The sequence below is a fragment of the Peromyscus californicus genome, unplaced genomic scaffold (assembly GCF_007827085.1).
Source record: "Peromyscus californicus insignis strain IS unplaced genomic scaffold, ASM782708v3 Scaffold_23__1_contigs__length_62951481, whole genome shotgun sequence".
NCBI classification, from domain to species: domain Eukaryota; kingdom Metazoa; phylum Chordata; class Mammalia; order Rodentia; family Cricetidae; genus Peromyscus; species Peromyscus californicus.
In genome coordinates this window covers 5410240-5435585 of record NW_026294534.1, presented here as the reverse complement: position 1 = coordinate 5435585, position 25346 = coordinate 5410240, and the positions used below count along the sequence as shown (strand labels likewise).

The 25346-nt window shown below is 44.3% G+C and overlaps 1 protein-coding gene across 1 annotated transcript in view; it reads right to left on the bottom strand.

The window, feature by feature from the left end:
* The window catches only part of Myo16 (myosin XVI), a 394847-nt gene that overhangs the window by 100945 nt on the left and 268556 nt on the right, over window positions 1-25346 (bottom strand).

The window sequence follows — 25346 nt, the reverse complement described above, 5'->3', positions numbered from 1 at the left end:
TTTTTCCAATCAGTGGTTGATAAGGGAGGGATCAGTCCACTGTGGGTTGTGCTATCACTGGGTAGGTGGTCCTGAGGTTTCTTAAGTAGTGACCTTCCACGGCCTCTACATCAGTTCCTGCTTCCGGCTTCCCACCCTACCTCCGATGGTAGACTACGATAGGTAAACTGGAATAAACCTCTTCCTCCCCAAGGTGCTTTTTGTCTCAGCGTTTATCACAGCCACAGAGCATAACGGATGCCCCAGGGAAAAGAAGACAGCAAGGCAGAGTCTGGACTGAACACTGCAGCCATTAGAACGTGTCACTGTGGAGAACTGGCTGTGGGATCTGGGGAGCAGAGGATGAAGGGCAAGTTGGGGAAGGTGGAGGATGGAGCTCGACATGCCCTGATACAAATAAAGCACAAAAGCCTGTGGGCTACACAGAGGTGAAAGTTTGGGGTGTCCCATTTTGCAAAGGCAAGGAAAATTAATGCAGCTTACAGATACCTGACATTCCTGGAAGCCCTCACTGCCTACATTCCACTCATTTTTCTATATCTGCATTTTAGAAGTGCTAGAATCCATCCCCTCGAGGACGTCCCCAAGGTCACAGCATGGCCACTCCACACACCGTAGGTGTCCCAACATGGCTGTCTGGTCTGGTTGAAGAAGTCTGCATTTGGCTGCCTCTGCAGACTTCCCCGGATGTTGGCTTTGCTCCCGTGTTCTTGCGAACGGTAAACACTGCACAGGTGTGGAGGGGGATTTTCTAGCTTCTTTCCAGCAGTCTCTGGGCTGAGCACAGCTGCCTAGCAACAGACCTGCCACGAACCATGAAAACATGAAAGAGGAGGATGGGAGGGAGCCTAAGTGGGCTTGACTATCACTGCCTGGGGAGTGGGGGGTCAAATCGAGGGTTGGGGCAGGCATCCGTGATTTTCGTGCAAGGCCAAGGATGTGAAAACGCAGATCAGGCTGTGGAAGTGTCTCTCACATGGAGTATGCTTGGTCAACCGCTCCCTCCCTTCACTTCAGAGCAGTGACCCCACCTGCCTGCCACACATCTAACTCAGCCTTGGTTTGCTCACTGCATCCTGACACCCACACAGGGCTTTCTGCATCCAGATGAATCAGTTCTCTGTGTCCTCCTTTTCACCCCGTGCTTCCCGTGGCCTCATTTTGTAGCCAGTGACAGAAGTTCTGGGTCTCCTCTCATTCTGGGGCCCTACACACCTTCTCGTATTTACAGGAAGGTCAGCAGAGATAAAGTTCCCACTGCCTGCAAGACTCCTGGAGTGTTTGGCTGTGAGTTCACGTTTACCTTGATTGGGATCCCCCTGAGTCCTGCCCAAGCTCACCCTGGAGAGTGCGGGGCTCTATCAAGGAAGAGGAAGGAAATCTGTCAGGAAGTGATAATCCTCCTCCTTCCACCTTAGAAGCAAATGGCATCCTTGGGTAGAAGCAAGGACACATTGTTTTCTTCCCATGAATGTCTTTTCCATGTACCTTCTGGCTCATGAGTGTCTGGGAGTGGGGTTCGAGCAGAGGCCATGGAATGTGTGAACAGGCTCCCCAGATGCAGGCCCTGCCTCCTGGTGCTTTGGAATAAGACGTCCCTGGGGAAATGGTCATTTGTGTCGAGGAGCAAGTGAGAGAAGAGCCAGCTTCCGATACCATCCCCAGCCACCCGGTGTGTGGTGTGGACTGGGAGACTGGCACAAGTAGGAGCTTCTCCGTCCTTTACAATATTCCCTGGACTTGCAAAGGAGCAGAGAGGAAGAGAAGACTGGATTGAGGAAGATTGGCAGGGTGGCTATAAAGTCCAGGAACACTCTCAGGTGGTTGCAAGTCATCTCGGGTCTTCCATGGGTCTTCACAATCCGAGGATACATTTAGGAAGGCAACATAACACCAAGAGCTGGGTTCTGGCAGAACCACGAACTAGTGGTGGGATCCTTCACTAAATGTAGATCCTGCTTAGCAGGGATGTAGGCAGAAGGAAGATCTTACAATTTCAGCTTTATGCTTGGAAGGATAAAGACAACCGACATAAGGAATAATGTATAAATGAGGACTACTGACGTGGCAGAGAAGGTCAAGGGCCACAGTCCATACCTCCATGCAATTCCCTCAAAGTCCAAGCAAGAGATCAAAGCCATTGACTTTCCTCACCCCCTTGTGGCAGGGACTGCTCTTATCACTAAGGGTCTACCTGGTCACATAGGTTAGGCATTTATCTGTTAGTCAAAGCACAACATCTGGGATGAGATTTGGCTCCACTCACACCCAGCTGTCAGAAGCCCAGTGGGTTGGAAGATACCCGTGGAATCGCAGAAGGCTTGCGCTGGGCCAGAATGTTCTGGCCTCCCTTCAGTGTGTACCACGGGGAGTGTCACATCCTCTTCTACGGGCACCTTTGCCCAGGTTCTGATGGGTAGTCTACATAAAAGTGTGGCATGAGAAGATGATATGTATGATTGGCCACGAGCTACACATAGCCACGTTCATTCTGGTCATTACTATGCCCACTGAATATTGTTCAAAACCCCATGGCAGGACAAGCTGCTTGGACACACAACTTTAACTCTATCCCATGTTTTCATGGACATCATGGACATCATGGAATCAAACCCAGGGCCTCTCACACTGCATACTTGAGAGCTGAATAGTGAAGAATAATGCTGTTATATTTCAGATTCTGGGATAGGAAATGCCCTTATGCACACAGTAAACAGCTTTGGACCATCTGCCATAGTTTCCATGACGACGTTCTTAAGCTCTGAGTTGAAGCTGGTCTTACTCCTTTATCTTGGTTGTGTGATACAACAACATTTGACTCATTCCAGAAATGAATGAAGGACAGGCTAGATGCCTCAGAGGGTAAAGGCACTTGAGGCCAAGCCTGAAGACATGAGTTCGATCCTCTGGACTCTCATAGAAGAGGGAGAGAACCAATTCCTAAAAATCCACTGATAAAGGAAACCAAAATATAAAAAATAAATAAATAAATAAAAATAAGGAAGGAAGGAAGGAAGGAAAGGATGAAATGGCACTAGAGGAGGTATGTCACTAAGTTCATTTCTGGAGCAGCCTTGCAACATGCAAGGTTTGTTTCAGCCAGGTTAGCCCCTGGGCCTGAGGTAGCCCCAGAGTATTTATCCCCACCCATCCCTCCGGCCTTCTAGCTTGGTGAGTGTCTAAAGCACGCCTCTCTCTGGATGTCAGTTTTGTAGGATGGAGCTGGAATAGCGAGCAGTCTTTGCAGAAGTCGGTCCTGCTACCTTGGAGACAGCCGTGCTTTCCAGAGGACACTGAGCACAGCCAGCTCTGTGCACTCAATTTGATGGCTTTATTTCTTCATCCTCTGTGCGTTTTGTGATTTGCTGCCCGAGCCATAGCTTGTATGCATCAGGTACAGGAACAGCCTGTCTAGTTGAGCTGAAAAGAACAGATGTTCTCTTGTTTAAGCCCAAATGAGAGACCTCTCGAAGCTGTGCAGTTTAGATGCAATTACCCCATTCCTAAGGCAATTTGCTCCTTAATCTAATATTCACCAGGGCCACTCTGACCTGTTTCTGGGCAGGAACAGGAAGCTCACGCAGGTACATTGACTTATCAGGGTGTTTGTTATTCTGTTGGGTTGTTTTTCCCCCTACAGAAGAGACAAGTTCGTTCTTGAGAATGGCTGAAAAGTTCTGTGGCCACTGCAGAAATCACACAATTCAAAGAAATGTATGACTAGTGCTCTCATGCTCAGTTAGGAGGCCATTAAGAAGCTTGGGATGGAATGAGTTTTCTACAGAGCAAGGCTCGCATGGAGATCAGATTGTACTATTTCAAGAGGAACAGACCTTCCCTTGGACAGCCACACTGTGTGTCAGGGCTGAATCAAGACTGAGGCTTCTGCTAGTAGACTTGACTAGGCTCCTTATGGAAAGTACTGATTTTAAAAAGCGTGCAGCAAGCCGAGCATCAGTGATGCACACCTTTAAGTGAGTGCAGCACTCAGGAGGCAGAGCTCCGTGGATCTCTGTGAGTTCGAGGCCAGCCTGGTCTATAGGGCGAGATCCAAGACAGGCACCAAAACTACATGGAGAAACCCTGTCTCAAAAAACAAAACAAAACAAGCAAAAAGCATGCAGCAAATACTTGCAAAGTTAAAAAAAAAATCAACATTTATCCGTGAGGCATTAAGTACTAGGGAAACTGAATCTTGATATCCTAAAAGACAATTCTCATAAAAGACAATATAATAACAATATTAATGTGAACTGTGGGACCATTCAACTACCAATTGATTACTTTTGCCTCATGCAGCAATAGTGAGAGATTTTTCAGCCATATTACGAATTTGAATCCAGGATGCTTATGCTTGGTGAGAAAATTGTGTAACGAATTGTCATATAATATTTGGTTATTTATTCTTACGGTTTGTAAACACTGGTCAGAAAGAAAGGTCTAAGGGACAAAAGCTGGGTGACATTTTAAACACCTTAGGAATGTAGTGATATCATTATTCACAGATAGGCTCAAGTGTCTGGAGGGAAGGTTTTGTGTACACATGTGTTTGTGAGTGTGCAGCTAGTGCATGCACGTGTGTACAGCACATGTACACATGTGAGTAAAGACCAGAGGAAAACCAAAGAGTCACCTACTTTTTTTCCACCTGAGACAGGGGCTTTCACTGGCCCAAATCTACAAATAGATTAATCTGCCGACCAGCAAGCCCCAGACCCTCCTGTCTGTACCTCCCCAATGCTTGGCTTTCGATCATGCCCAGCTCGGTTCTGGGGAGGGAACTCAGGTCCCTATGCTTGGAAGACAAGTACCTTAAACTGGTTGAGCTATCTCTCCAGCCCTGAAATGGAAGTCTTAAAGAAAAAAAATGATAAAAATTGACACTACCTACAGCCTGGGAGGAATTAATATATAAAAGGTCTTTGGATGCTCATTAGCATACCCCACCTTTTTGTCAAGCAAAAAAGCTTCACCCTGTTTCTTCTGTTCTTGCATTATTTCTTCCAATAATTACTCACCAAGAGTACTACTTGTTGGGGTTATGAACAACAGTAGACAAGAGCTAGCTACTCAGGAGTCCTTTCAGCTGAAAGCTGGGGCTCCCGTGGGCCCTCTGGGCATTAACAAGTCCTGGGAAGGTGGGAGTTCGATTGCATTTGACTAGGTCCTTTCACAGTTTTTTTTTTTTTTTTTTTTTTTTTTTTTTTTTTTTTTTTTTTTTTTGCAGAGAACTTGAGATGTGGAATACAAGTAAGCCCTGTCCATAGCAATGCTGGTGACATCCTCCCTGGGCAGGGCCAATAAATTCTATCACCAGCAAATAAAAACCTTTATAAGTTGAAGGTTCACTTGAACTGGCATAGACTTCTTGTGCACTTCCTTGTTACAGAAATGGTGAGATGTACTCCTAATCCATTCCTGTGTCAATCATGATTCTGTCCAGTTGAAATCCCACCTTAGCAGAATAGCCTTGTGGTCACAGGGACCCAACAAGGGATGGGAGCAATTCCGTGTGGTGGTCAGAGAGCATTCAGGTTGTCCTGTCAGAACAGCCTCCAACTGCTGCAGGCAACCTTCTCTGTTTTGTGCATACAACCCTTCATCAAAACACTCCAGGTCTACAGAGAAAAGAGCTTTCTTAAGTCAAAGTAGTTACAGCATTTCAGGGTCTCCCATCACACTCTTCTGCTTCCAGAAAACCTGATGTTTTGTCACCTGCGTCTTCTTGTGGATTACCCTCCCATTCTTAATTTCCCCCTCTTCTCTACCTCATAAATTCTTTACTCTCATAGGTACCATCCTCCTTTTTTCCCTACTCGAGGTACACGTTCATGTTAGCCAGGTTTCTTAACACTGAGACAAAATACTTGGCCGGAACAACTTACAGGACAAAGACACTGCCTGGTGCAGGGCTTCAGAGGTTCAGTTTAGGGTTGCTTGGCCCCGTAGGCTTGGGCAGAATATCATGGCAACAGAAGTGTGTGGTGGAGAAGGGTCTTCACACAGTGACAGCCAGGAAGCACTGAGAAGGGATCCAGGAAGGGGTCAGGGCAAGACAAAGCCCACAAGGACATTCTCCAGTGACCTACTTCTTCTAGCTAAGTCCCACCTCCTCGCATTTCCAGGTCATGCCCGAATCCTGTCACTAGCTGGGGACCAAGTATTCAACAGATGAGCCTTTAGGGGACAGTCTGTATCCCAGCTGGGTCAGCACGCTTCAGTCTCTGCATCCTTCCTCCGTCTTTCCTCAGCACCTCAGACACACTCAAGGCCGAAGCAGCCATGTATAAACTCAGGACTTAACTCATGCATGGGAACGTGAGAATCACTTCTCATACTTCTTGCTGACACTCCGAATGCCCACAGGTAGCACAAGGTAGATCTCCCCAGGGCTTCTCAAAACCATCAAGTCCTGTACCCCCTGTTCTCCTCACACCCTGGCATTGGACTCCACTTTGCCAGATCTGTCTTCTACCTTCTTCCCTGCCTGGAAGTTCATTAGTCTTTCAAGTCGACATCTCCAGCATGCTCATGGCAGCCTCTTCTGTACTGACAGCAGTGTCAGCCATATTTAGGATCAGCATTCACACTAATCAATAAGGCATACAGCAATGAAGGTGCTTCCTAACCTTCAGGTCTAAAAGACCCCAGGGGTAAGATTTAGAACAAGAAACAAAAGACCTTTAAGAGGGAAGTGAAGGAGGGGAGTCTCAATAGTGTTGTACTTTGCTTGATTTTATTTACGATTGCTCATTTTCTGGATGGTAAATGCATCATCGGGGAATTACACTGAGAAGCGTACCTATGGTGTCATGTGAAGGCTTTGTTTGCAAGCCTGTCCTGCCTTTTCTTGATTGAGGATTGATGTGGGAGGGCCCAGCTCATTGTGGGTGGTCCTGGGGTGTACGAGAAAGCAGGCTGGCCAAGCCATGGGGACCAAGAGAGTAAGGAGTGATTCTCTATGGCTTCTACTTTGGTTCCTACCTCAGATTCCTGCCTTGAGTCCTTGGACAGACTTCCTTCCATGATGGACTGTGATGTATAAGTGTAAGATGAAATAAACCCTTTCCTCCTCAAGTCGCTTTTGGTCATGGTATTTTATCATAGCAATAGAAACCCTAACTGAAACATTAGACAGACAAATTGATTATATGTGAGGATAATCAAGGTACATCTATTTCACAGTGTCCTCTGTTTAAAACCCATGAATCACTGCTAGTATGCAATTTTATACAATTTTCCATGACCACTGACACTAAATGCCAACAGCGTATAACAAAGGTCAGAGGCATTTTGTTTTCATATTAACTTCATGAGCTTTATTGCTAACCTGATAAATATCTGGGGATTGTGGCAGGCAATTTTCACTGCGTAGATTTCAGAGTAACATGGAAGAAAGAATAGTGACAGCCATGGCTTGCTCTGAGGTGTTACCAGGCTCCAGGAGAGGGTCCTACACCTCTGCACATGCAGGCAGGATTACGTGAACCCCAGGATGTTTGTAAAAGCACAGCAAGTTGGGAGGGGAGAGCACTGGGGCTTGGTGCTAGGTGAGAACTGGGGGGGAGGGATTAGGGGTAGACCTGTTCAAAACATGTTACACGTCACGTACATGTATGAAATTCTCAAAGTACCTTTTTTTAAAAGCACAGCTTACTATTTTACTTACTTATAAATTCTGAAATCTCTTAAGATATGTTACCATCTTGGAGCACCCTAGCCTGAAGCAGCATCATGCCATTAGTAAGGGAAGTTTCCCCGTTGTTAAATTCTATTGTGAGCAAGGCAGGCAGCACATTCGTGAACAAGGCTCACAAGTGCTCAGGATTCTCTTCAGGGCCTTGCATAGAAGGATACAATTTTGACCATTTGGTGACTGAAACCCTCAACCCAGATTTCTCCAAGAATAGGCCGACAGTCACCGGCTTCCTGGACAATGTCTGGGCTGCTTAATTTTAACTTAATTAAAACCAGTGCAACTTTAAACAAATCCAGTGCTCGCCCCCACTTCCTACCCCAAACCTATGTCTAGCATCGTCGCCTTATAAAATACCAGCTGCTCTATGCTAATTTTTATAGAGACATAAATCTGTTTAGAAAAAGCTAGTGTATAGAATCTGAATAATCAGAGCAGAGTAGTGCACCATCATCCACATTTGTAAAAATTACCTTAATGCAAATATTCAAATGTAAACTCCAATGTCGAGAGGACTTCTGTAAGATTGGGTTACTAGGACTCAAAGGATAGCCCAGGACCAATGAACAGGCAACGTGTCTACCCAACAGGAACCAGACATCACAGGAATGTGTCAGCAGCTATCAGGATTAACTTCTTTACTAATTAACATCTCACTGTTGTGACTAAACACCGAATAAGCAACTTGAAGCAATGAGGGTTTATTTTGGCTCACAGTTCAGAAGTGAGCTATCATCCATCCCAGTGGGAAGGTATGGAAGCAGAGCCTACAGTGACAGGTCACATTGCTCTCACAGCTAGAAAGGAGAGACAGCGCTGAATGGTGATGCTTACCTGGCTTTCCCTTTTTCCCATTTTGCTAATCTAGAACCCCAGCCCTCAGGAGGAGCTACCTACATTCAGGGTGCCCATATTCAGGTAAACCTACCTCGACATGCCCTCCTAGACACTGCCCAAAGCTGTGTCTCCTGGATTACACCAAACCCAGCCAAGTTCACAGTCTCTATCCCCACACAACATACAACTAAATAACAAATGCCAAGCAGTGCCCCTCAGGACAGTGGATGCCAGTTCCTGAGTCCAGTGATCTAGAGACAGAGAGCAAGGCAGACTAGCCCTAATGCTGCATCATGGGAGAGTTTCCAGCCTTCCCTATGGAGAGGGGAAGCCAATGAGATCCTAAGTCTCTCCACGGTAGAGAGATGGAGGTGGAAGGTGAGAATGTCCAAGCAGTTTCCAGGACAGAGAATCAGAAAAGAGAGAGAGAGACAGAGAGACAGAGACAGAGACAGAGACAGACAGAGACAGAGAGAGATGCAAAGAGAAAGTAAGAGATCCACACAGTGTCGCCTCACGTCCTGAGCAGAAACCAATAGTGCATGCGTCTAAATGAGCTTCCTACGTCCCAGGAAGGATCAGAGGAACCAGCAGCCGGGACAGGGAGGGCACAGGGCTGCCCTCAGGCACCAGGTAACAACTCCAGCGTGCCTGTGTTCCGGGTAGAGCAGTCACTGGTGGTGCATCAGAAGAATGGAAGAGTGCACCCTCCAGGACAGCTACTGTGACCCCGTGTGACAGTGCTAGTAATGTCTTGAGCACCCACAAGCTCATGCTTGAAAACTTGGTCCCACCTGATGGTGCTATTTCCTAAGGTAGCGTGACCTTTAAGGGGGTGGAAACTAACTGGAAGAAGTGGGTTATGGGGACTTGGGGCCTATCCCTACTTCCAGACCCCAAAGCCTTTGCTTCTTGTTCCAGTAAGAAATGAGGAGATGAGAATTCTAGCTGCATGCTAGCCTTGCCGAGGGGCTGCCGCCTCATGTTTCCCTTCATGCTGGATGGCGGTGCCCCTGTAACCACAACCCAAACAAGTCCTTTCCGCCTTCAGTTGCTCCTTACCAGATACTGGTCCCAGTGACTAGAAAAGTTAACTAACAGAAAGCTGAAAAGAAAAGCTCCAGTAGCACCCTGTTTAACTGTATACTTTCTTGACTAAACTATACAAGACCCGGAGAAACAGAAGAGCAGAATCAACCTCAGGAAAAAAAATTCTTAACTTCTGAAAGCCTGTTCCAAAGGCACATCCCTGAAAAGAAAACCAAACCAAACCCAAACACTGAAACCTCAGAGAAAGTCATCCACTAATACTAACACATATAAGGAAATTCCCAAGTTAGGAGACACTGAAAGGGATAGAAACCTCCTTAAAAACATGAAGAATTAATAAAAGGTCTGTCTTGAGCTTATAGAAATGAAAACTTGTAAGGTGAATCTTAAAAGGTCTTATTAATAAAAAAACCTGGAGTCAGATATTGGGGTTAAAACTGACAGATCAGAGGAATAGAACAAGCCACAGCCAACCTCACCTTACCAACTCCTCAGCCTCCAGAGAGCTACTTCCTGTATACTCACGCCTACAGTCTTTCTGTGCCCTGTCATCTTACTTCCTCTCTCCGCCCAGCTATATCACTTTCCTCTTTCCTCCCAGCTCTATCACTTCCTGTCTGTCTGTACAGACCTCCAGACCTCTATGGTTAACTAGCACTGGGATTTAAAGGCATGTGCCACCATATCTGGCTCTGTTCCCAGTGTGGCCCTGAACTCACAGAGATCTGGATGAATCTCTACCTCCCGAATGCTAGGACTAAAGGCATGTCCTACCACTGCCTGACCTCTATGTTTAATATAGTGGCTGGCTTTTTCCTCTGATCTCCAGATAAGTTTTATTGGGGCGCACAAATAAAATAATCACCACAAAAACTCTAAAAACTGAAATTAGAGGAAAGCATAGATTGCTTTAGTTCAGAAATGGTTAGTGCACTTAAAGACTGTCATGGATGCGAGCGAAAGAAGGAACCAAAGCAAGAAGACCACGTGAGAACATGGGCTGCTCAGGAGAGCTGCACGGGACGTCATGCAGGGAATTGTAATTTTTTAGAGAGTACGGAGGGGAGGAAAGAAAAAAAAATAGTAGAGTTATTGATAGAATTGCTTTGAATTTGTAAGACGCCAAAAGTCAAAGATCTGAAAAACCAAGAATGGGGAAGCCAGAAAGAACTTCCCTCAAAGACATTACGAGCAAGTTACTCAAACAAATGAAAAGAAAAAAACATCTTCAAAGCACACAGAACTGAAAGGCACATTGTGTACAGACAAGTGAAGTCACGGAGCACGGCCAGTTTTCTTCTTGGGAAAAGGCGAGAGTGAAGATTAACACCTTAAAAATACTAGAAGAAAAATATCAGCCTTCCATGGCTAATTTCATAAGATTATCTATTAAAATTGAAGGTGAGACTGAACTGCTGGCTCCAGCTGCGCCCTTGTGATGCTGTGTCCATGAAGGGTCACCTACCGCCACACACCTTCCAAGCTCTTGGGGAGAATGTGTGCAAAGAGGACACAGACTCTGGCAAGTCTCTGGAACTCTGGCCTTGTTTTGCTGTGGCAGACTGCTCTAACACACATGCTATACAAATAAGTAAATAAGCAAAGGAAGGGTAAGAGTCACTCTTACTGAGTGCCTTTCTATCCTTCTCTGGCACTCAGTCTCTCCAGGGGCATCCCGTCTCCAGGTCTGTTCTTTGTCCTCCAGGCTGCAGCCTGGGGTTCCTACTCCTTTCCCAGCCTGCATCTGTGTATTACAGGTTGACAGGAAAAGGAAACATCCATGTCCCTGGCCTGTATGACCACCACTTCTGTGGGAGAGAAGTTTCCACTCTAGGAAAGGGCTCAGCATTTATGGGTCCTTAGCACAGGACTTTCTGTGTGATGTGGGACAGTTCCACACCATGACACAGCAGTTTCTGGTCTTGATCCTTGACTGAGCCTGAAGCAGAGGCTTCCTGGGAGTGTTTTTCCAATGGCACCAGTGTCTACACCCAGGTCACAGGATACTGAAGCAATGATGAACTGCCCCTCAACTCTGTGCTATTTAATCAAACAGTAAGAATCTGCGCTGCATACTTAGGTTGAAACAGAAGAAAGGACCAACTTTGCTAGCCAGACGCCCACCTTAGGATGGAAGACGCAGAACTAAACAAACCCACAGGAAGCAGGAAAGAGATACTCAAGTCTGAGAGGTCAATGACATGGCTTTGAACAGTTATTTGACAGGAAACAATAGAGATAATATCAAGGGCTGTTTCTCTGAATAAATACACGCACGGATGAAACTCTAGCTAGAGGGCAAAGAAGTAAAACGGGCCATATTGATGCCGATACTTAGAAGCTGACTGGTTGAAGCATAATGACTCTTCTCTCAGGCTCCCAGGGACCCAAAGGCAGGATGAGGGCCTGGCACCTCTGTCTTCACTGTGTGTCTGTCTGCCCTATCTACTTTGGTTCCCTTCCTTCCTTCTGAATGTAGGCAGGTTAAACACCCAAGGAGTGTCTGTGTAACCTTCAATGTCAGAGGCACACAGATAGTTCATTTTCCAGCCTTGCCATCATTTTGGATTCTAGGAAGAGCCCAACCTCTCTGGACAGAACAAACCCATGCAAGATGACAGCAACTGTGCAAGAGGGAGAGGCTACATGGTCTCTTGAGAACCAGCTCGTCCCCTCGACCAGTGAGGACTCCCCCAGTCACTGTACAGGACTGGAGCTAAGACCAAGCACACCACACCTTAACCAGGGTGGCTTTCCTGTGCTTGTACACTGCCCTTTGCACAGTCCCTCTTCTGTTTTCAGAACTTAAACTTCATGTTAGCAACCAGAAAAGGAACTTGAGGTCACTAGGTCACTTCGATTTGACCCTCGTTCCAATGTGGCCACCAGGAATAAATGTCCTCTGTGTGTTGGGATGCTGGCCAACCCAGCTTGTTGGGGCTTCTTCCCTAAAAGCGCCAATCCCCCCATCAGGCATGGAAATACATGACACACCCTAGACCAGGAAAAGGAGGATAAGGGAGGGTTCTGGGTAGCCAACACACATGACAACATGGTTAAGAGACTAGTTCCTCAGAAACCACAAACCCAGGTACGCTGGCTTACACCTGCAACCCTGGGATTGGAAGCTGCAGGCACGGGGTGGGGGTCATCACACGAGTTCTACCCTAGGCCAAGAAGCTGCAGCTAACAGGGGCAGATAGAGGGTAAGTTGGTTTTCTTTGAGTGACACTGCTCTGTCAGCCGCAGGGCAGAGCCCATGCTCGGGACTACTTGGCCAACACAAATTGGACTCCCATTTTTGTGTATGTGCTTTTTGTTTTTGTTTTTCTAAGATGGAGAGAATAAAACATGAAGTTGGATAGGTAGGGAGGTGAAGCGAGGATCTGGGAGGAATTGGGTGAGGAAAAAGAACATGATCAAAATATAAAAAACATATGAAGTTCTCAAAAGATAAGTAGAAACACACACACACACACACACACACACACACACACACACACACACACACACACACACAATTCCCTTATAGACTTGCCTACAGGCAATCTGATGGAGGCAATTCCTCAGCTGAAGTTGAGAAACAAAACCTTTTTTTCAGGGTTTTTTTCGTGTCAAGCTGACAAAACCCAGATAGCACAAAAACTACAAATTACCAAAATGACCATGATGAAAAAGTCTGAAATATGAGAATAAATTGAACCCATACTGAATGACCTTCCAGATAAATCTGCAGGCCTGAACAACTTCAGGAGCAAATTCTCCCAAACATTTAAGAAGAATCAGCACACAGTGTTTTCTCCAACACTGAGACAGGAAACAGTGTTTCCTCCAACACTGAGACAGGAAACAGTGTTTCCTCCAACACTGAGACAGGAAACAGTGTTTTCTCCAACACTGAGACAGGAAACAGTGTTTTCTCCAACACTGAGACAGGAAACAGTGTTTTCTTCAACACCAAAGATAGAACACAATGCTAGAGGAACTATTTGACAAAGAAATAACTAATGCAAATAGACCATCAGAAAATTCACAGAACTTTACCCGTTAAAGAACCCAACACAATATTAAGCAAGATGTTGGGACAAAAAGTTCAGCAAAGACACATGGATGGTGATTAAGCCCACAGACAGATGTGAAATGGCCTTAGAGATTAGGGAAGTACAAAATAAGTACAAGACAATAGTGTGTCCCCTAGAATATCAAGATGAAGACCAACTCATCTTTATGACTGTGAAAAGCTGTCCGTATAGTTGGAAGAGCAAAATTCTTTGTCTTTTTTTTTTCTTTTTTTTTTCTTTTCTTTTTTTTGGTTTTTCGAGACAGGGTTTCTCTGTGTAGCTTTGCGCCTTTCCTGGATCTCGCTCTCTAGACCAGGCTGGCCTCGAACTCACAAAGATCCACCTGCCTCTGCCTCCCGAGTGCTGGGATTAAAGGCGTGCGCCACCACTGCCTGGCAAATTCTTTGTCTTTTCTCTTATAATAAAGAAAAAGTTGGAATGGGAAAGACTCTAATCATCCCATTCCTGAAGTAACAATCTGACATGGGCTGTGCAAATTAACCATTCTGAGCAAGCAGGCACCAAATCCTGGGAAAACATAGAGCCTGCACCATGAAGCCAGTGAGCCCAAAATGAGACACAGGACGCAGAAGCTATTGCTGGAGTCCGTAGGTAGTGTCAATGGTCAACATGATGCCAAACAGACTGGATTTTAATCCTCTTGGAGGCAAACATCAGGGGTGCCTGTCAGGCATCCCCAGAGATGTTTAACTAAGATGAGGAGATCTTCCTTAGTGGGGCAATACTATCCTAAGGGCTGAGTGAAAAAGAAAGGGAGCTGAGTGCCAGCATTCACCTTTCTGCCTCCTGACTTCAGACACAATGTGACCAGATGTCTCCCATGCCCACCTTCCTGTTTCCCTGCCACAGTGGACACAGCTGCAGGACAGCAAAGTAAATCCTCGCTTCCTTAAACTGTCTTTGTGGGGCATTTTCCACAGCAATGAGAAAAATAATAAATGCATTTGGGATGTTATCAAAGTGTGTTCTTTCCATTGGGAGTCATAGACAAAGCAGAGTCAAAGATCAGATGTCAACATGCAGCTGTGTGTTACTGTGTTCTGAGATGTTTAATTCAAGGGAGGGAATGGAATTACTGCAAGGGTGTTGGCTTCAACAGTAGGGCATGTTGGGTTTAGAAAAGGATCATTCTGCATGTGTGCCTGCCCCCAACATAAGCTCAATGGATCTATTTTTTTTCTATGTGATGGCTACTTTTTAAAAGACTCTTCTTGGTAATTTAATAAATGTCAGAGTTGAAATGAAATGCAGGTCATCATCAATGAAAACAACTCAGCGAAAGTGTAATTTTGTTTTCCTGCCTTATCCCATTTCCTCATCTGCTGATGGCCTCATAGAAGTTCCTTCAAAATAAAGCAGGCAGCTTTCAGCCATGCTTCCTTGGATTGACGGTGCTGGTGAATGGAACTTAAATATTTAGTGTCATAGTGTCATGACCTGATTCTGGTCCTCTCCTCATCCACTCAGCAGTTGTTGAGACTGCAGCACCACCATCATTTTCCTACTGATTCCCTCACGCACTACACACAGTCTTCCTTTCTAATCAATAACACTCATCTTCCTACAAATGTTATTGTTTTGAGAATATTAATGGCTCCTTTATAGCTTAAGTTATTCAATACTTGATTGCTGTAGATTCAAGTCCTACATAGAGCTAAATAATTTAGTCATTTAGATCTTTGAAAAAAGACAGAAGTTTACAAATATAATTTTATCCTAAAACAGTATGTTTTTGTAAGACTATAGATTTCTTGACAAAAACACATATTACTTCTATTCTAAAATTAAATACTCCTAAAAGTGGATGGCATTCATTCCTATACTGTAAATATTTACTAATTGAGCTGTCACAGAAGTCAGACTTTAGGTTTAAGAAGTGGGGGCTTTCAGGAGTACGGTGGAGTGTTCTGTATTTCGCACGTTTTCTGTAAAGTGGGTCAGCCCTACTTGCGATCTTTCCTAACTTAAACATAGTCTTTTACATAAATATGAGATCAATACAATTGTCTTTTGTGATGTGATGTTTTTGTTGTTAAACAATATTCTTGCTGCACCATTAATCTCTGACTTCACAGTGTTCAGAGAACGTATTTAGTTCCTTCAGCATGTCAGAAACCCAAGAAAGAAACAGAAAACGCAGCCTTTTTTTCATATAAAGCAGAAATGTGAATTCATAAACTTCTGTTTAGCTACTATGTGGCAAGAAATCAACCTCAGAGAATGGTTCAGGATACTTGCTTGAAAGTGGTAATATTACTAAATAAACTACAGACACAACAGCCAGGACCATTAGCGCCTGCATCTAATGAACGGCTCTATGGGGAAATAGTTAGGACCAAAGTAAACATCATAAACTGTTCAGGCAATAATAAGCACATTGCCATTAGCACATTTGCTACGGGGTATCAGTAAGTATTATGTTCCTACACAAGATACAAAGCTCAACAAGGAAATTGCACAGAAAATTGCATCAGTCACTCAAGTATAGTTCACGCCACAGGTATTTGCTGTCAATCTGTCAACAACCTCGTGACTGACACTGAGTGGCCTTTTCCTAACAGCAAACTGTCTGCTGGTAATGTGAAGAATCTAGTGGAGAAATAAGATGAGACTTTAACCCTACCCTTGGCCAAGATACCTAGAACCACTAAGACTGAGCCGAAAACAACAGACAGGGGAATTCGGAGACAAGACCTCAGCCTGGCATTCATGTTGGGGGTACAAAATAAAAAGACATGGAATTTCAGTTCCTTTGGAGTTGAGGATCTCCGCACTTTTTAAAATATATTAGTCTGTGAATTTTCATTTTTCACTGGGGTCTTAAAGTAGTCAAATATAGGGAATTTCTGGGAGACTACATTTTCTTGTCAGAATTGCTCTTTTTTCTCATTTTAACATTTGCATTTATTTGGGGTGTAGAGTCCCTAATGAACTATTTTGGACAACTCTGGGCAAAGCTTAGAGTGAGGAATGAAATGTGTTTACAGTCTTGAGATTGATGCAGTAATGAATTCTTGGCCACTCAAGGACTAGAGTGCAAGATCTACATTGTTTAGCCATGTTCCCAGGTGGCTGCCCAGCAAGGCACTGAATTGTTCATGATGGATGAAGGGTCATTTTAGAAGATTACCATTATGTAGGGCAAAACACATGACAATTGTATTTATTTATTTACTTGTGAGTGTGTAGGTGTGCTGTATGCATGTTTTATACATGTATGTGTGGGTACACTTACCTGTGCATGCATGTGTGGAGGTCAGAGGTTAATTTCAGGCACCTCTCTCCATTGTTCTTCACCTTTTATTTTCAGATAAAATATTTTGAGAACCTAAAATTTATAGATTCCTCTAGACTTGTCAGTGAGCCCCTGGAGTCCTCCCACGTTTTCCCTCTTTCTACAGAGCAGGGGTTATGGATATGTGTTGCCCTGTCTAGCTTTTAATGTGGGTGCTGCAGATCCAAACTCAGGTTCTTGTGCTTTCACAAAGGGCACTTGATCCGCTGAACCATCTCCACAGCACAAAAAAGTATTGCCAAGGCAACCTCACGTCAATGGTTTCCTTTGATTATAATTTTTCTGGCAGTACCAGGGACCTAGTCTATGCTGAGCAAGTGCTCTATTACTGAGCTTCAGCTCTGGCCCTTACAACAATTAGTAATTACATAATACCCATTATCTGCATAATATCAATAATTACTCTAAAGGGCTTCTCCATCATGAAACACAGTGACCATGACCCACAAGGCTACAGCTCATGGTGACTCCAAGTCACAATGACTTTCTGACTCAATAAAAGTTTGTACAAGGTAAAAGTGAATGAATAAGTAATGAAGAAATGAATGATGAATGAATGAGTGAGTACTGTCCCAACGGGACAATAAAACCTGAAAGAGTAGAAATTGGGGTCTGAGCCAGATTGTGAAAGTGAGCATTGAAGACATTCATTGTGGGCTCAGCTATGGCTCGAGTGCTGTGGGATGGTCTGTATGTCAAATGTGTTGCTGATTGGTCAATAAATAAAACACTGATTGGCCAGTTGCCAGGGAGGAAGTATAGGTGGGACTAACAGAGAGGAGAATTGAGAGAACAGGAAGGCAGAGAGAGACACTGCCAGCCTCCGCCATGACAAGCAGCATGTGAAGATGCCGGTAAGTCATGAGCTACGTGACAAGGTATGGATTTATAAAAACGGATTAATTTAAGATATAAGAACAGTTAGCAAGAAGCCTGCCACAGCCATACAGTTTGTAACCAATATAAGTCTCTGTGTTCACTTGGTTGGGTCTGAGCAGCTGTGGGACTGGCAGGTGACAGAGATTTGTCCTGACTGTGGGCAAGGCAGGAAAACTCTAGCTACACTTGGTGGTAGAGCAGCTGCAAACCACGCCAAGGCCTGATTCCAGACCCCGCAAAAAACACACGAACAGCACCGATCACCCACTACTATCTACTCACTTCAGAGAGGACACTGTGCTCACTGCTGTCTGGGAAAGGACAAATCTATATTCGGGTCGATCGCCCTGGGCCAAGTGCACAATCCTGCTTGTGTCAGGGCGCTGAACGCCCACTCTCCTGTTCACTTCCACACTGCCTGTGCCACAGCTGAGCATGCCACATGGCCTGTGAGTTTTCAGTGCCTACTGCTGGGGCCTTTAGAAACAAGCTCTGCAGACTGTTGAAGTAGAGTATGGAGGAGCTGCTGACCCACAATCCACTGAGCAGTGAACCAAGTTATAAACAAAGACATACCTGATTAGGCTCAAGTGGAAATGAGTTTCCAGCCATTACATAAGCTTCTCTCTCAGTTTATATTTCACTGAAAAATTGAAGGCCTTCCTTATTCCCAATTACACTGAATCTTATATAAGCATAACTAGTTTGGCACAACGATTACAGTCAGTTTGGCAAAGTTGCCTTGTAAGAAAATGTATCGTTGGCCAATCAAAACTTTCAGAGGCTTTAATACCCCCTGACCTTATAAATCTCATTTCTATTAAAGATGTGTTGAAAGGGGCTGGCATCTGCAGCCCGCCACAGGGACACTTTGGGATGGTTTCGGGACAGGCGGCAACCCTAATGACTGCCTGCTTCACTGGCTAGCTGGGGCCCTGGAGTTTGAGTCCCGTCAACTCATGTATGCTTCCTTTCAGTCCTGTCCCCACACCCTGCTCACCATCACGGCTCTGCCTCCTTTACAGCGCAGCCTTTCATCAGCCCATGTGGCTTCGACAAGCTGAATGATTCAGGCTATTTCCAGGCAGGATTTCTCCCAGTGTTGATCTGAAAACACAGCTCTGGCTACTCCCCGAGGCCAAGCATAATACAGTCATCCCGGGGCTCTTGCTGGACAAATCCTTCTGTCATTTGCAAATACGGTCACCTCATGAAGCATAAGCCTCTCTCTTCAGTGACAGTGTCTAACACTCACTGCCAAACTTAAATTGCCCCCTAATAGGAGCTGGCTCCCCACCACCCGGACAGCTTCTCACTGAACTACAAAAGGTTCCTGATGCCAGATAAGGACAGGAACTGAGAAGGAAGAGGAGAGAGGGCAGGTCAGAAACAGAGGAGGAGCCATAAGTTTCTGGCACTATCATATCGCCTCACAGCACACAGTAAAACAATATGGATCACAGCATCAGCAGTAGGCAGAGCAGTAAAGAGATCACCGAGAAAGATGGCCAGGTCAGACAAGGTAAGTCGCTTAAAGACTTCTCAAAGCATTCTCTCTCTCTCTCTCTCTCTCTCTCTCTCTCTCTCTCTCTCTCTCTCTCTCTCTCTCTCTCTTTCTCTCTATCTCTCTGCTGTGTGTGTGTGTATGCTCCCATGTTCATTTGGGTATATATGAGTGTGTGAGCGTGTAGGTCAGAGGTCATCCTTGGATGTCATTCCCCAGGAAACACTTGAGACAGCTTCTCACTGAACCCCATGCTCTCTAAGTAGGCTAGTCATGTTAGCTATAAAACACCAGGAATGCGCCTGTCTCTGCCTCCCCAGACCTGGGATGACAAGCGTGACCTACCGTTCCCAGCCCTTTTTCCTTGGGTGCTGGGGTTGAACTTAGGTATACATGCTTGTGTGGCTTTTTTAGGGAGGTGACATGACCTTTGATAGTTCCTTCCTTCTATAATTTCATAAACATTTGGTCGTATGATGTTTTTCAACACATGGAGTTAATTGTAGAAACAGGAGAACAATGCAAATCATGTCTGTTCACGACCGAGGCCTGGCTGTAGAGGGCTTTCCTTTGTTTCTATATATCCCTTGTCTCCCTTGTCTCAATATTACCATGTCAATTGCTTCTATTCTACTGAGAAGGTCTGTACTGGCTGTAACCATTATGCCTCACAGAACAGAAGCATAACTTGCTCTGCTTAACTAAGGAGGATCAAAGCTTCCTTTCTTGGCCCTTGGGAGTTTTTTTTTTTTTTTTTTTTACCAAGGTAAGAAATATGGGCTGCTCTGCCAGAGAGACTATCCACAGTGGGACAGTCAGGTATGCAATATTCCTTTTCAGTCCTTTATATGTTGCTGTGATTGGGTTAATAAAGAAGCTGATTGGCCTATGGCTGGACAGGATAAGGTTAGATGGGAGAATCAGAACACTGGGAAGAAGAAGGGTGGGGTTAGAGGAGTTGCCAGTGAGACAAGGAAAAGAAACAGGAGGTACAAGATGATAGAGAAATAATGCCACATGGTGGAATGTAGATTAAGAAATATGAGCTAATTACAGTTTAAGAGTTATCTAGTAACAAGCCTGAGCTAATGGCCAGTCATTTATAAATAATACGTTTCCGAATGGTTATTTGGGAGACACAGAGAAACTCTGCCAACAGCAAGGCACCAGAATGTGGGTGAAGAAATGCTCTTACATCCAGCTCTCCTGCTGTCTGGCCACATCTGTGGGAAAGGAGCCACTCATCCCAGCCAACTGAATAAGGAAGAAGAATAAAGTTTTGTTTTGTGACACTAAGTTTTGGGATGGGCTAACAAGGCAAATTGACTGAGGTAGGATGTGCACACTCTGCTGTGTGTTTTATGTACCCTTCTTATAGATAGGGTCTTGCTCCATCCTGTGGGTGCTGCTTCAACCGAATTTGAGAGAACAATAGGCCCATCTTTTCCATGTGGCCCACTAAAGGCATGTCCTGAACCCAAGTGAGTCCTGAAGCCTGGATTTTGCCATGAAGCAAAACCAACTTCATAGCTGAAATGAGCTGAGCCCCACTGCTGCCGAGCCCCAGTCAAATGTAAGAAAACTTGGCTATTGTAAAGCCCACATTTTGGACTATTGGTCTTTGTTGTTGCTGGTGGTCTACAGAAGAGGTTGGTGAGAGGTGATTCTTACAACGCCACCATGAAAGGTCTCACAATTAAAGAATCCAACAGCAATAGAGAATGTTTTTGAAACGAGGACTCAGATTAGTCACTCTTGCTACAGGGAGGCACAGACCCAGGCCCCTCTTAGGGTACAAAGTAGTGACAATCAAATTCTCCATAGAGAGCCTGAGAGTAAAGGTAAACAAGCACATTAGCCTCCACGGCAGATGCTATGCTTCTATCAGATTGGCCTGTAAGAAAGTCTGGAGGGGGGGGCATTTTCTTAATGATTGATGTGGGAAGACTTAGCCCACTGGAGGTGGTGCCATCCCTAGGCAAGTGGTTCTGCCTGTGTTGTATAAAAAAAAAGCAACCTGAGAAATAGAACAGAAACCCTTTCCTCCTCCTCAGCTTGCTTTTGGTGGTGGAATTTTGTTGCAGCAATAGGAAGCAAACTGAGACACACGTCTTCCAAGCAGCACACCAAGATGTCCTTCTCTGCACTTGTCAATCAACCATCATGCTGTAATCCCAAAATAAGTGTTATCTGGATAAGCAGTTGTTTACTTCCAAACTGCAAAACTGGGCTACTTTCTCCTTTCTTCCTTCTAGGACTTTTGAGGTGAGCACAGCTTTAATGCACGGCGAGTCTTTTGCTTTGATGGGTGTTAGTTTTCTGGTTGCTAGGATAAGTTGGTTGTGACCAGAAGAGAAATACTTTATGTCATGTTTAAGTAGAATGCAAGAAGCGCTGTTTTGCATGGGAATGATATAAATGGGAATGATATAAGCTGCTATCAGGGATTTCACCAGCAAATGTTTTCTATTAAATTCTACCTCCTTGTCTGGGGTCATTCCAGGGTGCTGGTGCACTTGTGAATACGCAAGGAGTGTCACAACAAGTCAGCTCATTGACAGCAGGGTTTTGATTGCATTTTAGTCAGGTTCCACAGATTGGTAATCTCACTGTAGATCAATGTTATTTTTTTTTTGTCACATTCAGAGAGACGGTGAATTATTTCTATTGAAATAAGTTAATAATGCCACTTCTGCTTAGCTATTTAAAACAAAGATGAGGAAATCACATCCCTTTCAGATAAGAAAATGCTAAAAGGACTACACAGATTAACTCACAAATGTGTTTTACACACTCAAACTCTTTGTCTATTATAAACTCAAAAGTATGGTTATTATTTTTATTATGCAAAACTTTTATTCTAAATTGAGCATCAGTTAATTACCTATTCCAGGTTTTGTCTAGAGACATTTATTTGTGTGTGTGTGTGTGTGTGTGTGTGTGTTAGGAATTTAACCTGGAGCCTCACACATGCTAGGCAAACACCATCAAGTTATATGTCTGGATTCTGAAGACATTTACTTAGTGTCAACAAAGCTTGTCAATAAGAGATAGTCCCTGCCGAGAAGCCATTATCTTAGGAGACGTATAGATTTAAAACCTGTTCCTTATTTCAAAAGGTTAATTGCATAGTCTATTTTCATTAAGGTAGGCTCTGATGGAGAGATACACAAATACAAAAGGCAAAATAAAATAAATTCCTAATCATCATGATGTATAATGTCACACACCACACACACAGAGTCATGACCCCCACCCACCGTATTCTGTAGGGACACACCAACTCAGATGTCTGCTTGTTGTGATAAGCATTAGGAAGAAAAATAAAGCTACCTGGAGAGTCTCTGAGGGAGGTATTCCTTAATACAGACTTGACTGATACCACTAAGACAGCCTCACCAAACAAACAAGCAAAGGCCAGAAATGTGCTCTTTCTGTTGGTGGACGGATCCTGCCTCTTGTGCCTCAGAATATCTCAAACTTGGAGGAAGGCTCTGTAAGAAGCTTGGCAAATCAATGTTTGGATTTGGAGGAGTTTGGGTCAGCTGGAAATTTTATATTTTCTACATTAGGATTTTTTTCATAAAGGAATTGGCATTTCAAGAGAGACATCAAAACAAAACAACAATTTCCCAAAGAGATTATGTCAGGGTTTTCAAAGCACTGCCCACCCTTCACCAGCTTTAATATTTCTGGCCAACTGTTAGAGACACTCATTCGTAGCATTCACCTCAAGCCACAGAATAGGAGAACCTGAGCTCAGATGTATTGTACTAGGGATTCAGATATGCATGGTATGGAAGAGTCTTTTGAGCTAGAAATAAAGTTGGTCCCACTGACCAAACTCTAATCTATCTAGACCCACGGCCTTGAGAAAGCACAGGATGCTGGACGATGGCATCCCTCATCCATATCCCAGAATTACCATTCAGCCTTTGGTACTGAATCGAGGATCCCTCCCAAAGCACTCTTGGTCCCACCCTATGTTGGCCCCCATTCTGAAGGTTTAGGGTCCATTTGGGGATCTCTTAGTTTTAAACTCACATGTTGATCCTCTGGTTTTTTTCTTCAGATAGCATAAATCTTTCACTTTTTTAAAAACCTTGCCTGTGGGCAGGCTTATGACTCACTCACCCAAAGACCACTTGTACCTAACAGTACAGGAGGGCTGACTTCTAACAAGCCAATGATAATGCATGAAAAATTATAGTCTCATATTAAAACTATATATCTCTGAAGACTGATTTGATTTCTACTTAGGAAGTAGGCAAAGATGGGTGAAAAGTTATCCTAATGAACAATAACCAGTAATGTGCCCCACCACTCCCATCAAAGCCTCATAAGGTTCATGCTTATATCCAAGCTCAGTTTGCTCCTAATTCCCAACTTTACAATTATTCCCTATAAATTATAAGTCTATAAAACAGTTATAAGCATTACTATTATTTTTACCACGATTAATACTTACTTCATCTGAAAGCCAGCTATGTGTGGCCTCCCTCCTATGCTTCTGTGATGTATGGCACATGTTCAATCACAAAGCCCCATCTACTGCTTAGCTGAGCATGCGTGTATCTGCCTACTGGTCTGTGAGCATCTTCAAGCCAAGACAGAGTCCTAGCAAAGCACTCGACTAAAGCTCCAGACCAAGCGAGTGCCCATTAGCATATATTGACAAGCTAAATTAATATTCATCAACTACTTTCTTTAAAGTAGATTCATTTAGATTATTGATTTTCTTAAAATCAGACTAAGGTTTATGGTTAAATAAAAAACATTATAGATGGATGGGCTGGGGAAGATGGTCAGCTGATTCAGCCCTTGCCTCTTATATTAGTTATTCTTCTGTTGCCACAATAAAACACCATAAAAATAACTTAAGGAAGAGTTTATTTTGGCTTATGGGTCCAGGGGTTAGATGTCTGTCATGATGCGGAAGCCATAGCAGTAGAAGAAGGGAGCTGAGAGACAACATCTCAACTTCACAGAAGGAAGAGAGAGTGAACTAGGAGTGGGGTGAGGTTATAAATCCTCAAAGCCCACCCCTAGTGACATACTGCCTCCAGCAAGGCTGCAGCTCCTAAAGGTTCCATAACCTCCCTAAACAGTGCCACCAACTGGGGCCAACTGTTGAAATACAGGAGCCTCTGGGGGACATCTCTCATTCAAGCACCATACCCTTCAAGCATGAGGAGCTGAGTTCAGGTCACCAGCATCCACGAGAAAAAGCCAGACAAACTAGGAAGTGCCTATAGTCCTGACCCTGGGGAGGCAGGAACAGAGGTATCCCTGGGAGCTTGCTGTCCAGGTCTTCCCAAATTGGTGTGTTCCATGTTCAATGGGAGACCCTGTCTCAAAGAGTAAGATTGGAAAGTGATGGGAGGAAGATGCTTGATGTCAATCTGTGGCTTACACACACAGACATATGCCTCCCTCAACAGGCATACACAAACATCATACAATACTTATGAGCGAATACACAGACCTGGAGACTGGTGCAGCTTTGGAGAAGTTGTGAGTCCCTCCTGGCAAACTGCTGTGGTAAAGGTGTGTGCCGGTGGGCTCATCCCCACATAGAAAAGGCTCTGTTTCCCAACATTCCCCTCATCAGTGTGCTGGTTAGGCACATCGTGCTTTGGGGTTGAAATTAGCTAAAATTGGGTTCAACAAACTTCTCTATAGGGCCAAACAGTAAAAACATCTTACTCATATTTGAACTGTGTTACCATCTCTGTGACCATTATAATGAAAAAATGACCACAAACCACATACAAATAAATGCTCCTGCTACATTCCAGTAAACCTCCATTTACACAAACAAGGAGTCAAAGTCCCACCTGTGCTATTTGGTAACCATCATCTAAACTGTGTTTTCTTCATACAAGATAAAGGAAGAATAACCACATTTATACCCATCATAGGAATGTGATACAAATACTGTATGTCACCGTTTTATAAACCTCTGTGTCCATGGATAGCCACACTTGAGGGGAAAAAATGGTT